Below are 14618 nucleotides of genomic sequence, written 5' to 3' on the forward strand. Positions count from 1 at the left end.
GTGCCTTGTGGAAGAAGTGCATTTTAAAAGGAAGGCTTTATGCAACTCGGTATTGCCAACCTGAATTTAATTAGGTGTTGTTTTTCAGGTGAAAGAGACACTAGCAAAGTCTAACAGCATTTTAAGAACTCTTTCAAATTCCCTACTTAGAGGAAAAGGGAAGGTGTGCAAAAAGGCCCAAAAGCGTCAGGAGGCTGCAGGACTTAATACCTTAAATCTGTAAATTCAGGCCAGATTCTAACAGCCACGTACCAACCAGGGCCAGGAGCATCCGTGCAGGAAAACACGGGCACTTCACCTTCTTCAGTCCTGAAGGCACACATACAGAGTAAAATTGCTACTTCGATCACTAATGATCTAAGACCAGGCTTTTCTTAGGTGTCTTTGGAAGTTAGGTGCCCAAATCCCACTCCGAGCTACATGACTGCAACTAGGGGGACGCAGCGTGGAACCACTTGCATTTGTGGAGCTATTCCTCCGAGTTTTACAGATAGGTCTTCAATGCAACAGTTAATAGCTGTACCAGATAGGTGCAGCAGAAGTATTTTCACAGCACAAACATCTCTTCTGGTTTTGTCTTCCAGTCACAGCAACTTCAGATGATTTCTTGCATTATAAAAATGCAAAATAAGCAGTCTCACACAGTTTTGTTGTGTTGTCCTGTTGAGATATAGGGGTTCTACCAAGTTTTTTCTTGGTATCTTTCTGTGATTTAGGATGTGTTCAAGCCTAAGATAAAAACCACTGTAGTTTGTGCTAATGCAGTTCCATTAGCAATGCAAGGCACTAAAAGAAACAAACCTCATGAGCAATAACCCAAAAATTGCCCAAAGACAGCACAGGGCACAGTTACAAGAAGTACGGTTTGGATCTGAGCTCCTTGCTTACAATGACTTAGCTACCTCCTCCAAAAAGGAAGGCAATTCTGCAAATGCAGAAAGGTAAAAATAACGTCCTCCTCTGAGTACATTGCGGAGGCACTGGACTGTTGCCACTTGTTTCAGTAGCTGAAAGAGAAATGCAGGTTCACTGACCTTTTCTCTTTTGTTGGTACAGAATGTTCACATCCAAAATTACAAGAACACCTCTGGAAAATCTCCAAACCTGCCCAGCTTAAAGAAAAAAAAATAATAGGCAAATCTCATGCAACGTTTCTGAATGCAGGGATTCTAAAGGTGGCATCGGATTGCCAGGTTCTGCTGTCCAAAAGATAAATGGGATTAGCACAAGGAACAGAAAAGCATCAGCCTGGTGGAGCTCCATATGCATTGCTGTATAGGCTATGTTTGAAAGATGATCCAACGCTCACCCACTGCCACCTTCTAGGCAGGCACTGAAATATCACAAGAAATCCTGCAGTTTTTCCAAGCCCCAGCACCAGCCACCCAGTGGCCTGGGGGGAAATCCTCTTTTTTCCTCCCAGCCACCCCAGCTCGCTCTGTCTGCACAGCACTCAGCTATTTGTCCAGTATGCAACCCCCCTCCTATAGGGCTGGGAGCATATGGAGTACTACCAAGAAGGATTTGGGTTTGGTTTTTTATTATTATTATTATTATTATTATTATTATTATTATCATCATCATCATTACTGGCCTAAGATCTAGGAGCTCCAGTATAAACACAAACGGCACTGCACATATGCCAGAGGTACCCGGGACAGACGTGGCTCCCTGCCCCAAGGACATTGCTCGTGAGCTGCAGCGGTTTCTGTTACAGCCACGCTCGGCTGGGTTATGCGATTCCGAGACCTGGGCATAGCTTCAAAAGCTCCAGCAGTAATGAATCATGACACCAGTTACTCATATCTTGCTGTAATGTTTAGGAAAGTGATCAGAAGTATTTACATGTCCAATATACAGAAATTGCCGCCTCCTCCACACTGGACTAAAGCTACAGCTATTATTTGCCTCAAGTAGACAAAGTATAAAAAGACTGGAAGGCTGAACAGAAGTGGAGGAAGCGACCAAAGAACATGACCCGGCTCCTGTGCATGCCAGGACCATCCTTGGGTACAGTGAAGGTGGAGGGATTTCAAACAGCAAGAGAAAGAAAATCCCACACTGCAATTCTCTACTCAGATCTTCAGCTCTGGGCTGACTTCTACAGTCAGAAGACTTCCATAAGAATTATGAGGAATCAGTTTGTACTCTGCCAAATACATCTGTTTTTAAAGAGACTGAAAATAAACATATAGTGGGCTTCATGACCTCCCTATGCGCTACTGAATTTGGGATGAGGGCAACCCCATGGAAGCAAACAGGATTTCCAAGGGAAGAGAGCATTAGCTCATGATGGCATGAGACAGTGTGCAGAGCAACAAGGGCAAGCAAGTCTCCCAAGGCCTGACCACACAATTCATCTAACAAGTACTTTTCGTTTCTGTACTCAATACCTCTATCATGCCATTGACTCGCCTCTGTTTAACTGAACATGTTTGAAGTCCATTTCTTCCCAGCTATCACATGTTCATCTTTTCCCAAGCATAATGTTATAAATCAGCACCAAACAAAACCAAGCAAAAACCCAAACAAACAGAAAAAAATTGCTTTGCAAACTGAAACAAGCACTGAGTTGATGGCTGTGCAGAACCAGCCCTTTATTCGCTTTCTCTTTCCTGTAATTCATGGTCACAACTATTAGTTAAATCCCATGTATGCCTCCCTTCCAAACCATGCGATTTCCTCATGTGCATGGATTTTAGTCAGAAAGCAGACAGATAAAAATTCCACACCAAACAAACTCACCGGCAGCAGCAATGTTCTGGTGCTGCCTCTTGCAGAGAGCTTTCAGCTATCCAAAGTTTAAATTAACTTTCTGAGAGGGCACAAAAGCCAGACCTCAGGTAATTACATACTCATCTCTCCCTTGGGCTCAATATTTATTTATTTTAGGACGTCTAACAGCTCTCTTGGGCTTGCTCTACAACTCAGGAAAAATGATTACTTAGTCTCTGAACCTACAAGCTCTATTCTGTGTAAATTTTACACCCAGAGCTATGCAGAGTGATTAAAAAAGGCAGAGTTTATCAAACTTTCTGAAAGCTTGATTTGCTTCATGGCTCATCTGTCTTCATAAAACCCGCTGAAGGCTGAAACAATGGGTAAAATTTCATGATCAGCACTCAAGTAAGAAAGAAAATGTGTATGCAACCACTTAGCTTTATTGATTTTGATTTTTATCTTGTTTTCTTTTCATAATATTTGGTAAGGGTTATTTGTTTTGTTTTGCTTTTTTAAACAAACCACCTTATGAGGCTATTAATAATCATTCACAGCCCTCTATACTTTGCATCTTTTTGCAACTCTCAAAGGGACACAATCCACAGCTGGAAATGGGGACAATCTTCCTGGCCTTAAAATCTATGAGCTCTTATACGGATGCTTTGATTTACACACTCACACACACACACACACACACGAGTCATTCCCCTGAACCACCCAGCAGCTTGTCTGTGCTGGGCTTTAGAGCTTCCCTCATTATCAGAAGGACCTTCTACCCCCCTCCCCCATACGTTGTGTGGCTATCACCATGAGAGGGGTCCATGTGCAAAAGCAGATGTTTTCCCACCAAGCTGCTGCCCTGGAGGTCCATTTAAAAAACATTATAGTGGATATATGAATGTATGGAAACGTGCAGTTTGGTTTTTGGTTTGGGGTTTTTTTTTAAAGGGTATTTCATGAAGTGCTGGTTCAGCAGCTGGAACCAGCTCAGTGACTAGGCTACAATGAAGGGGATATCCCACTAAGATACATGACAAATTGAGCATTTGTGTTGATGTAAGATCTGCTTTTCTCATGCTCTAGGAAAATGTAGTATATTATCTCTCTGTCTGTAATTTGAGGGTAACTGAAATGAGGATTATGTGAGGCTGACAAGGACCTTTGTCCCCCTCCTTTCTCTACAGGCTGCACGTGTAGTTTCTACTCTACGCTTGTTCCCAACGCTTCTCTCCGCTGCAGATGGAGAGCAGCAAGCCTTGTACAGAGCCACCTTTCCAGCAGAAGCGAGAGACATAACTCGCCTTTAGTTCGGGCAGTAAGTCACCAACAGGCTGGCAGCCAAGCTCCAGTCCGCAGCTGTAACGTGTGCCACGTGCAATGCAGCGTGGATCGGAAATACAAGCCTTGACCTGCAGCCTCCCCTGAGGTCCCACCGGCCTGACACCTCTCCTGCCCTCACACCCAGAGACACCGTAGCTACACGGCGCGTTCGAGAGGAACTCGCCTACTCGCTTAATGTTGGGCACACAGCAACCGCTCCACCGCTTTGCTACGCCAGAGATTTGCTAAAGGCCACCCGCACAACATCGCTCTGGAAGGTGTTGCACCCGAGCAGCAGACTCCCCAGCACAGTTTGAGGTGCGCTTGCTGTTCGGCCAAGCCACAGCTAGGAGAGGCATCAGGTGCACGAAACCAGTACAGCCACCTGCCCCAGAGAGCTGGGGAAGCCCAGGCTGAAGAGCCGTGCGTGGCCCAGGCTGTCACGCCATCTTCGCTGCTTCCACCCTGGAAAGGGCTTTACTGACAAATTGCTCAGGCTCTGCCAGTGTCCTAACCCTGGCCAGCAACACAACTTAGATTCTGGTGGTATTGCCAGCAAAAAAATCATTGTATCTATTCATGCTCTGCGCTAAGGACTAAAAAAATTAAATTTCATGCTAAAGTATAGATCATGTAAGAGCTGGTTCTCAACATTCATCAGCACCACTGTAACTGCACAATGTCTGTTATTCAACATCCTGCTTGTTAGTTTGTAGCGCAGGTTTTACCCGTCCAGGCTCCATAGAGCCGCCCTGAACCCGGTGGGCTGGCTGGCCCCGTCAGCCACTGCTGGGTCTCCAGCTGGGGAACAGCCAGGTTCGGTCAGCAAACCCATCCTCCCTGGCGCAGGGTGACACGGCCTGCCGGAACCGTGCTGCTGGCCCGAGACAAAGCAAGATTAAAAACAAGCCTAAAGCTGCACTGGCGCAAGAGGAAAGAAATCACGTGTTTGTGATGTCTATTTAACAGATACAGTCTCATTTTATTCTTAGCCCAGTTGAATCAATGACTTGTCTCTGACCACCCTGTGTCACTTGTTTTTATCTGTAGAAACTCATGAAGCTCGAGAATACAGTAAAGAATGAAACTGTATTAATGAAAATCAAGGAAATTAGGAAACATAATTCTGAATACAGAGCTCTCAAAGCAACCTTGAGCAAATCATTCTGCTTCATAGGAACTTGATTTCCCCAACCACAAAACAGGATAGCAAATGCTTTGCTGTTACTTTATTTGAGCGGCCGTTCTGAAGTCTCTTAGGATATGCTTCGCAGATGGAAAAGTTGATGAGGAGATATATATGCATATATAAAACATTCATATGCCCCAACGTGCTGAGCTTCCAACACAGCAAAGAAGCAATGACAGAGTGAAAAATATTGTTTAACTCATGATGGTAGTTTTGAAAATATAACAGCATGAGTTCCTTCCTTCCACAGGTGCAATTACATCCCGTAGCATGCCTGGGTAAGTGAGGCAGGATCTTATTTTACCAGCTATGACCAGTTCATCCCTATTGCTGGCCACTAGAAACACTCCTTTCTCTGGTTTAGGACGTGGAGGAATAGGAGGAAATAAATACCTTATCAGGGCAAAAGACAGCAGATATTTTTATGATCTGTGGGAACAGAGGTCCTCCTAAGTCTGCAAAACATAAATGTCTCCAGATAAAATTGTTAGCTCTGGATGGTGCACATTTCCTAAATGCTTAATTTCGAAATTACCTCCCAGAAGAGTTTCTCTGTGTTTTGCTAAACTATTAGAGACAGGCAGCCCAGATTCACGCAAGAACCTCAGACAAGGAAATATTTAGTCAATTCAACTGCATAATGACGACAAATTTTGAAAGTTACGTGTGTGGTGACTGCTGAGGGCCAGAACGTGAAAATAGTATCAGCGAGGGGCAAGGTGAGTGTGGTCCCGTGAGCAGCTCACACCATGCAGAGCACAACCAGCTCTGCTCTCGGAGTCTGGTACGTTCCTAACGGGAATGTTTTAGGCAGGCCAGAAAACTGCAACTGCTAATAGAAATCAACAAGTTTCGACTTAAAAATAAAAAAATAAAAAAAAAAAAAAGGCAATACTTCAGGATTTCTTTATAATGCAGACATAAACTAGATGATAACTATTCAAAATACTTCGTAAAAGTACTGAAACTAAGCATCTCCTAGAGGCAGAGCCCTGACAAATCGCCCAGCCACCTACATGCATTTATAGTTGTGGCTGTCCAGGGATCACTTAGAACTAAATTAGCAATGGAAGTCATTAGACAAGGAATAATTCCAAGAAACTGGAGTCTCAATAGCAGAAAGTGAATAAAGAAATCATAATTGCAGGCAATGGGGCAAAATGACAGCGTACCAGACAGGCTATTTCCTCAATGAAAGAAATGTGATTTTAGTAATAAAGTCGCACAGTCAGCATGTGGCACAGGTGCCCTGAAGAGGCTATCGTTATTTCCCCTGTAGGCTACAGAAGACCATTTAATGCTTTCCATTTAAGCAGGAAGGCACATGATGAGGTCCCATAAAAGCCATGAACACAGTGTCTCCTGAGCCTGAGGATCGCTCCTACCAGGTGTAATTGCACCGCCAGCACCCACCCCGCAGCACTGGCCGTGCAGAAACAGCCGAGCTTTTCTGCAACAAATTTATCTCTTGGAAGGAATGAAATTCAAGGAGTCTTGAAATTGAAGAAGAGTACGCAAACTACACTGCTATTTCCTGTGCCCTGTTTGACAAAATGGGATCTGATATTTTAGACGGGCAGAGCTCTTCATCCACTTACTGTTTGACAGGATGAAAGAATTTGTGCAGGAAATCATGTGCTATGTTTCTCCATCCTGATGTAGTATAGAAAAGGTGCTTGAAACTCCCTTAACGCACTATGTGCTATTCATTTCACAGTCCTAAAGAGAAAATCCAAAAAGGTTGTTAAACCCTTAGATACTTGAAGCCACAGATCTCTCAAGTCTGGGAGAGCATTCTGGGGTAAACAGTCACAATATTCTCATCCTCTTCCTTCACTCTTCCTCAAGCACCTGCATTTGGTGTCTGTCAGAGGCAGGGACTGCCAAGCCACGCAGACATTTGCTCTGATGGGTAATCCCTTCTCTTCGGCTCTCCTCCTCCCATGGCTGATGTCTGGCTCCGTACGTGCACCACGAAGGTGGCACCAAGCCCAACTTCAGCCCAATTTTCAGCCTGCTGTCCCTATGGCAGGGCAGGTGTGTCCCACAGAGGCAAGCAGCGCAAGAAAGAAATGCCCAGCAGCCTTAGCGTGGCTCTCCCAAGCACAAGAGAAATTCCTGGTCATGGCTCCATCCCATCCAGGAGAGGAGCAGCTGCGCAGCTGCCAAGTGCTGCAAACCACCAAGGCTTGATCAAATGGAGGCCCTTACTGGCAGACATGTGTACAGTTTTTTTTTTTTTTTCTTCTTTCCCCTCTGTCACTGATGAACAGGGCAGAGGAAACACACTCCAGATACACACACGTACCCAAACCACAGACAGTTTGCTCTGGGAAGAGCTCAGTCCTAATAACAACCAGGTCTCTGTTGCCGGAAGCCTCCGCTTTTCTCAGCCCTGTGATAGCAACAAACTTCCATTGCACGACACAGCCAGGCACTGCTGCTGGAGTAGGTGTGGGAGCAGCCCTGCCTGCACACATTTGGATGCAAACCTACTCCCCTCTCCCAAGGCACAGACCCACTTTCCACCACACGTCTTCAGAGGCAGAAGCCCTGGCGTGGGCAGATCCCGCACACCTGATCCCTCCCGGGAGCACAAACGCTAAGCCAAGTCACTGCACCAAACCCCGTGAAGCCGGGCCGGGCCGCTGGTGAGACACACTTGGGCAGCCCACGCGGAATCCAACATTGGCCATATAGAAAACTTGGGCTTAAAAGTTTTGGCTTGTGTGAAGCGACGTATGTATTTGTTAATAGCATCTGGTGGTTCCTCCATATTGCTGACAAGATGCTTCACTAGCAGAGTCAGACACACGTGATCCTCGCTCATCTGTAGGTTCCTATATGTGCACTGTGTCTCTCTGGCGGCAGGCGCAGGGCTGGGACTGCAGAGCGTGGCTCTGGATTTGCTACAGACAGGTCACACAAGAGACTTACCCGTATTTAACTGACACACACAGCCCCAGCCTTGGTTTTAAGGAACAGGCAGTTTTATCAAAGGACAGAATGAGTCAAGATCAGTCAATGGGCTGCAAGTTAGGTCCAAGCAAATGGACACGGCTATCTGTTGGACTGGGATTGCAAAAGCACCCAGACCCACAGTTTGCAGTGAAGTCCAGGGGAGCCTCAATGGAAACAGTTCAGTCACACAGGTGGTTGTGAAAAATCCTACTCTTAAAATCCTCTGTGTGCCAGCAGCTGCAGCTTGGCCAGCTGAGAAGCCCCGAGGCTCCAGCCCAGTTGCTTTTCCCCATTTGTTCAGAGTACTGAAGCTCCCGCCTGGCCTGAGCTTTGATCGCTGACAGAGGTGTGCATGTAAGAGGATACAACAGAAACACGAAGGCTGAGGTTGTGCTCTGCTCAGAGTTACCGGGGAAGTTGTAAATCCCTGGCTTCACGTCTCTGTTGCAGAGAGATTTCTGGCTCCAGAACCACTACTGCATATCCTTTCCTCATGACTAAATTCAATAAAACTCAGAACCTTGACCTCTGCGCGGGACAAGTCAGATTCTCCCTTGTCAGTCCTGACGAAAGGTCTTTACAGACCGTCCTTGTGCAGCCCCTCGTGGGGCCGTATCGAATGCTGCAGAACTACTGCTGAAAGGAGGGGAACCCAGGCAGATGGCTGGTTTGGGAAACCTTTTAAGCTGTGACCTGGACATGCTAGAAGCAGCATCAATTTGTCTAGACTTCTGGTTTCCTTGCAAGAGGCTGGTGTTTACATAAACAAAGTGAAAGGAGAGGCTTCAGTGGTGACAGACAGCCTTGGGAGCTTCAAAAGAGGTTAGGACCTAGGATCAGATTGCATCTCAGAAGCACTTTTTAAAAGGTACTGTTAACTCCCAGATTGGACAAGGTAGAGAGCTTTCCTTTATGAATTATAGATAAGCCCTCTGATGTAGCAAGTGCCAGATACCCTGATGCTCAGCTAAATGCAAGGGAGGAGGGAGAAAAACCATGCAGAGACACCTCATTCTCCAATCTGGTGTGAGTTTATAATCAAAGATTTTTAGAGGCTAAGGGCCAGACTTTCAAAAGTACTCCCATAAGGATCTAAGCAAGTGGCTAGATCTTCAAAGAGCTCAGCTCTAATTCAGGCACATAAATGAAGTGGACAGATTATAACAAAACAAAGCAAAACCCACGCTGAGACAACAGCAGCTGTCTGTATCCACAAGCAGCTGAGAACGACAGCTGAGAGAGAAACATGGGCCACTGGGGAAAGCTTCGGCAACAGCGCTGCGGTCGGAGTCGCCCCACCGCTCCCATTCCTGTAGCCTCATCCAGCGATGCTGCTGGGAGAGTCTCGTTCCTCCTGCGAGGCGCTGGGTGCCGAGTGCTTCGCAAAATCTGGCCATGGGAACCAAGCTGGAAGAAGGCAGCATGGGCAAACCATCAAAAATATTATACGCCATCAGGGGATGATACAGACTCCAAGATGGAGAAGCGGCGATACGAAGTATCCCTTCTTTCAGTAGAAAGGATAAAGGGTCCCACCGGGTTTCGTAACTCAAACATTTACGTTACCGCAAACAAACACTCCAGCTTTTGCAGATGTCTGTGAAGGACTGTCAGGCAGCTGTGGAAAAGGAATATGAGGAAATTGCCCATAAGAACATGGTTAATTCAGACCAAAAAGGCAGGGGCAAAAGAGCTTGGCAGATCTTCTGAGGGTAAAGCTACAAACCCCACTTATTGAAAGTGTGGATACTGGGAAACTCAATCTGATAGAGTTAAAAGACACTATTTTGGCCTGCCACAGCCCTGAACCAGCCAAGTTCAGCCCAGCTGCTGCTGTTCACAGCTACAGCAGCACCTCTGAGCAGCTAACGCCCAGAGAAACGCGGCTTTCCCAGCACACCAGGGACCACTAAGCAATGCCAGATAATCGTACAACACCAGTTAAAGGAAAAAAAATCATATCTACTAAAAAATAATTACATATTGGGAAAAAAATCCTCTTTCTTAATTTAAATTATGACAGTGTTGAAAAAAGTGAAGGTAAGGCATTTTTAAATTATTTCATCTAGTTAGCAGAAGGTGGTGGTGGGTTCGTTTTTTTGTCTCCCATCAGCCCCTTGCACTACCATGTCAGAGTTGGCTGCAGAAGTGGGAAAAATTACTCTTAAGCAGACATCCAAGTTTTCTACTAGCAGTTTTAATAGCTGGTTTCCTTTTGCCAGTGCTATGCTTGGCCCTCTTGTCCTCCACTCCAATATTTCTACCAGTTCTCATTACTAGTTAGACAGCTTCGGGACCTGGCAGATGTAGCTACTTCTGACGGACAAAAGTCTGGAAACTGCTGACTATTTTCCAGAGGTTCACAGGCACCAAGAATCCTTTAATTCTCCTACTCTCACCTGACTCCCACAGCACCAAGGATCCCCTGCAGCTGGCCTGTCCTGACCTGAATAGGGTAACTTGTGCCCACAAGTCTCCTGGGTGAATTGCGATGAGAAGCCAAGGTCAGAGGGGAAGCAGGTGGCTGCACCGGGACAGCCCCGGGCACTCGCGGATGCCGTCTGCTGTGCGTGATGGGGGGGTTGTCCGCCAGGATGGCAGGTATTATTTGCAAAAACCAGTAGCAGCGCCATTACTGCATAAGACAAGTGATAAAACCTCACTTAGTTCATACCAACATACGCTTCTGCCCCATGGAATGGCAGAGATGGGTCATTAGGAGAACTCTAAAAGTTGTGCATCATGAAGGAAGAGAAGAAGCTTGGGGAGCTCTTTAATTTCTTTTCTAGCATGCACTGGGACGCCACTGATGCTGTTGATCTCACCTGGCATCTCCTCGTTACTGACCTTTGCAGTGTTTCACGGCTAGTGGTGTCTGGGGACACATGGATGTAGTTCAACAGACATTCAGTCATTAGGCTCCATGAGATAGCAGAGGACCGGTTTCCATGACCCAGCTGTCCTTTCCACCTCCATATCCCTATGAGCTAACCTGCCAGACTGCTATTCCTTCTTGCTGAAGGAGGAATGAATTCAGGTAACTCAGCCATCAACAAAGGATCAATTGCATTAGCGTAGAAAACAGAAATTCAGGATAGGCATGACTGCATGGATAGTTAAGTTTCTTGGTATATTAAACTCGCCGGGACATCCCACTGCTCCGCCTTTTTCCAGATGAATTTTACAAAACAGTTTTTTGAGCTGCTGCAATCACATTTCTTTACCAAGCAGCATCCTTTCTTGTTTCCTCAAAACTAAAGTCTGCTTTATACAGAGTCCTGAAAATAAGAGATAGGCCCTGAATATCTGTCACTTGAGAGGTTAGCTTAGATTGTTTTTAATGGTTTGTGGTACTCATGACTGGTTTTAAACTGACAGGGCAAAGTGATAAAAATAATAAGATCTGTGTTTCTGAGCTCACATCAAAGAAGAGACTTAAAGAATGTGTAAAAAGGCTGACAAAAATGGAAAGCTTTACTCTGCAGCCTAACAAAACAAGCTTCAAAAAAACAAGAAATAGTGTCCCAAAACAAATTAACCAGATAGGGAAACGGTTAGTTGAGAAGTAAATATTTTACAGGGCCTGTATCTGCTAAAAGAAAGACAAAAAAGCCTGTAAAAAAAAAAAAAAAGATCACAAAAGAGATGGTTTTGCTGTAGAAAGAAAGGATGGCCATAGGATTTAGAAGTACTTACAGTTCTTTTCTGCACTACTGACTACGTTAAAGTCATTAGCCTGAGATCGGCTCTCCATTACACTGCAGAGAGTCTTCAGATTATTCACTACCTGACATGAATTTCTCTTACAAGGCTTCTTTAAACTTCCCTTTGTACCCCCAGCTTTTTAACTGCCATCGTGAACCTTCAAGATTTAACCTTAGGAGACAAAGCAGCAGTCTCCTGATGCAAAGATTAATGCCACTCCACAAAGAAGTGCAGACACATGAATTATCCACAGGTCTTTCATTCTGACAGAGCCTTTTGCCCAAAGCAGTTTGCAAGGCAGGTACCTGCACACACCCCAGGGCTGGAGCGGAGCCACCTCTACGGTGAAGGGCAGCAGCCGGCAGTTCTCCCTTCTTGTTTGCTTCCCGCTGGATCTGCAATGCACAGAGCGACAGCAGTTTCCAGAGCTTTTCCTCCTCCGTGCTGAGCTATCCCAGAGCAGATGGTGTTCGGTGCTTATACCTGGAGCAGTGCTTAGCAATCCCCGAAATGCTTTCTGACGCATACTTCCCCTAAATTGTCTTTGCCATTTCCTGAACTAGAACTCAGCCTCATGGATAAGTAGCTCCTCAGTCACTGGGCTTGGAGGGAGCCCATCATCCTATTCAGGCAAGTGCTATTCAGTGTGGAAGCAAAGAAGAGTTTTGGCAGCACCCACTCCTGTTGCCAAGCAGGATGTTCCAGATCCTCAAGTCACTCCAAGCAGCTCAATTTCCTTTCTAAAGCTGCACCTCTACAACTACCTGATATTGTCCCCTTCCCCTGGGCATCCCCTGGGGAAAAAAAGGTGCTACCACTTCCCCATGCATTGAATTATCTTTTGAATACAACTCCTCCTTAGCATTTGGGCTTATTAATAAAAGCCCTTTTATAGATTCATCTGGCGAGAGCAGCCATGCAAGCTCAAGCGCTTTGCCAGTTTAAAACAGACAAAGGAAAATGCTTCTTTACACAGTGGGGGGTGAACTTACGGAGCTTGCTGCCATGGGAGTTTGGGGAGGCAGACAATATCCAGCAGGTTTGAAAAGAGATGAGACAGATTCATAGACAAAAGGTCTATGAAGGACTGGGCAGGGACGTACCCCCGATATCCCTCCTTCAGAGACCATGGGTGCTTGGGAGTACAAAGTGAGAGACTTCAGAAAGGTGCCAGAGACACACTCTGTTCCTAAACATCATCTTCTGCTAGCACCATCAGACACAGCTTGCAGGGCTAGCCAGACCATGGGGTGACCTAGTCAGATGTTTCTTACATTCCTACAAGGCAACTGCAGGGCACCAAAGCCCCTGACACACCGCTCCTAGACCTGGCTGTGAGAGCGAGAACCAGGTACCCTGTGAAGGCCAACCAGACACCACACACAGGTATACGGAACCCTCAGAAGCCCTAGAGATCTGCTTCTGCACCGTCATCAGGCAAAAGATGTAGTCCAAAGCACTGGGTGTAGGACACTGCAGAGAAAACCTAAGTTAGAGTCATCTTCACCTTGCTTGAGTTTCTTTGTGCACATGTTAAAATCCAAAGCCTTGTCTACAGCCCAGCAGTGAGTCCAAGGAATCTGGGTGTACAGAGGATGGTCACGAGAGCGCATTCATACGCAATGAGGGGAGGAAAACAAATCACCCAATACATGTCAGATTTTGTGCCAACTTGATGTGTTGCATGTGTGGTCACTGCAGAAATCAACATGGGTAATTATGGCCATCTGCACCCTTTACTACCATTTGAATGCGTATTCATAGTAACTGCACGTTAGTTAGGCCTGCTGCTGCACAAACATATTAAACAGCTAATTAATTAAAAGAACAGACCTTCTCTGCTTAGGAGGAGCCCATCACCCACTAATCACAAGAATACATTTTCTCCATCTGCTAAGATTATTTGCCCCCTCCCCAAGGTCACCAGGGAAGATGCAACTGCCTGCAGTCTCAAGAAGGCTCTGCTGGGGTGGTGAGCGTTCTGTTTAGCAACTCCCTTTGTGTAGCAAGGCTTCAGACCACGGCCGCTTCTGAAAACATGACCGCGGCACTTCCACGGAACAGCACGGTGCTTTTGGACTACCTCAGGTGACCTCCTGAGGTCAACCATCCTTCCCCCACTCCCAGCGCTCGCTCGCCAAGCAGAGAGGCAGCTAATGGCATGCCCCTTAGCAGGGCAGTGTACGGGCAGCCCAAGCGTGCATCCCACATGACGCCTCTTGCCAAGCTGGTTCCTCTTCCAGCGCCTGTTTCTACAGCAAACTCCTAATGCAACAGCAGATTATAAATACACAGAGGACGGCTGTGCCCCAGTGCTTCACTGACATATGGTTCTGTCTTCAGTCAGAAGCTATGGGTTTAAATTTAGGGATGGAGCAGGAGGTTAGGTTTCAAAATTCCAAGATAAATCCTCCCGGAGGAGGCAATGAGACCAGAATTTCCTCCCTCTGGTACAGCCTTAAAGCAGATGGGAGCGTGGGGTCAGCGCTGTTGAGCGAACCGCGCTGCCTGCGTGGCCCTGGAACGCTGTGCCCAGCTTTTCAGCTGTCTGAATGCTGCTGTAGCTACGGCCCTTTGCACCAGCCTCTGCTCCACCAGCGCCAACAGAGCTGTCAGGACTCTCGCTGGACATCCAAACTGCCAGTAGAAAAAATTGCTCCAGCTATTGGCTTATAATAATTCCTTATGTTACAGCAAAGGCTAGCGATACTCTGCCTCGGGT

At 46.3% G+C, this 14618-nt stretch overlaps 1 protein-coding gene across 1 annotated transcript in view; it reads right to left on the minus strand.

Annotated features, from left to right (window-relative positions):
* Nucleotides 1-14618, minus strand: part of GPC1 (glypican 1) — a 211168-nt gene that overhangs the window by 179314 nt on the left and 17236 nt on the right. The window lies entirely within an intron of this gene.

Source organism: Balearica regulorum, chromosome 9, assembly GCF_011004875.1.
Source record: "Balearica regulorum gibbericeps isolate bBalReg1 chromosome 9, bBalReg1.pri, whole genome shotgun sequence".
Classification (NCBI taxonomy): Eukaryota; Metazoa; Chordata; class Aves; order Gruiformes; family Gruidae; genus Balearica; species Balearica regulorum.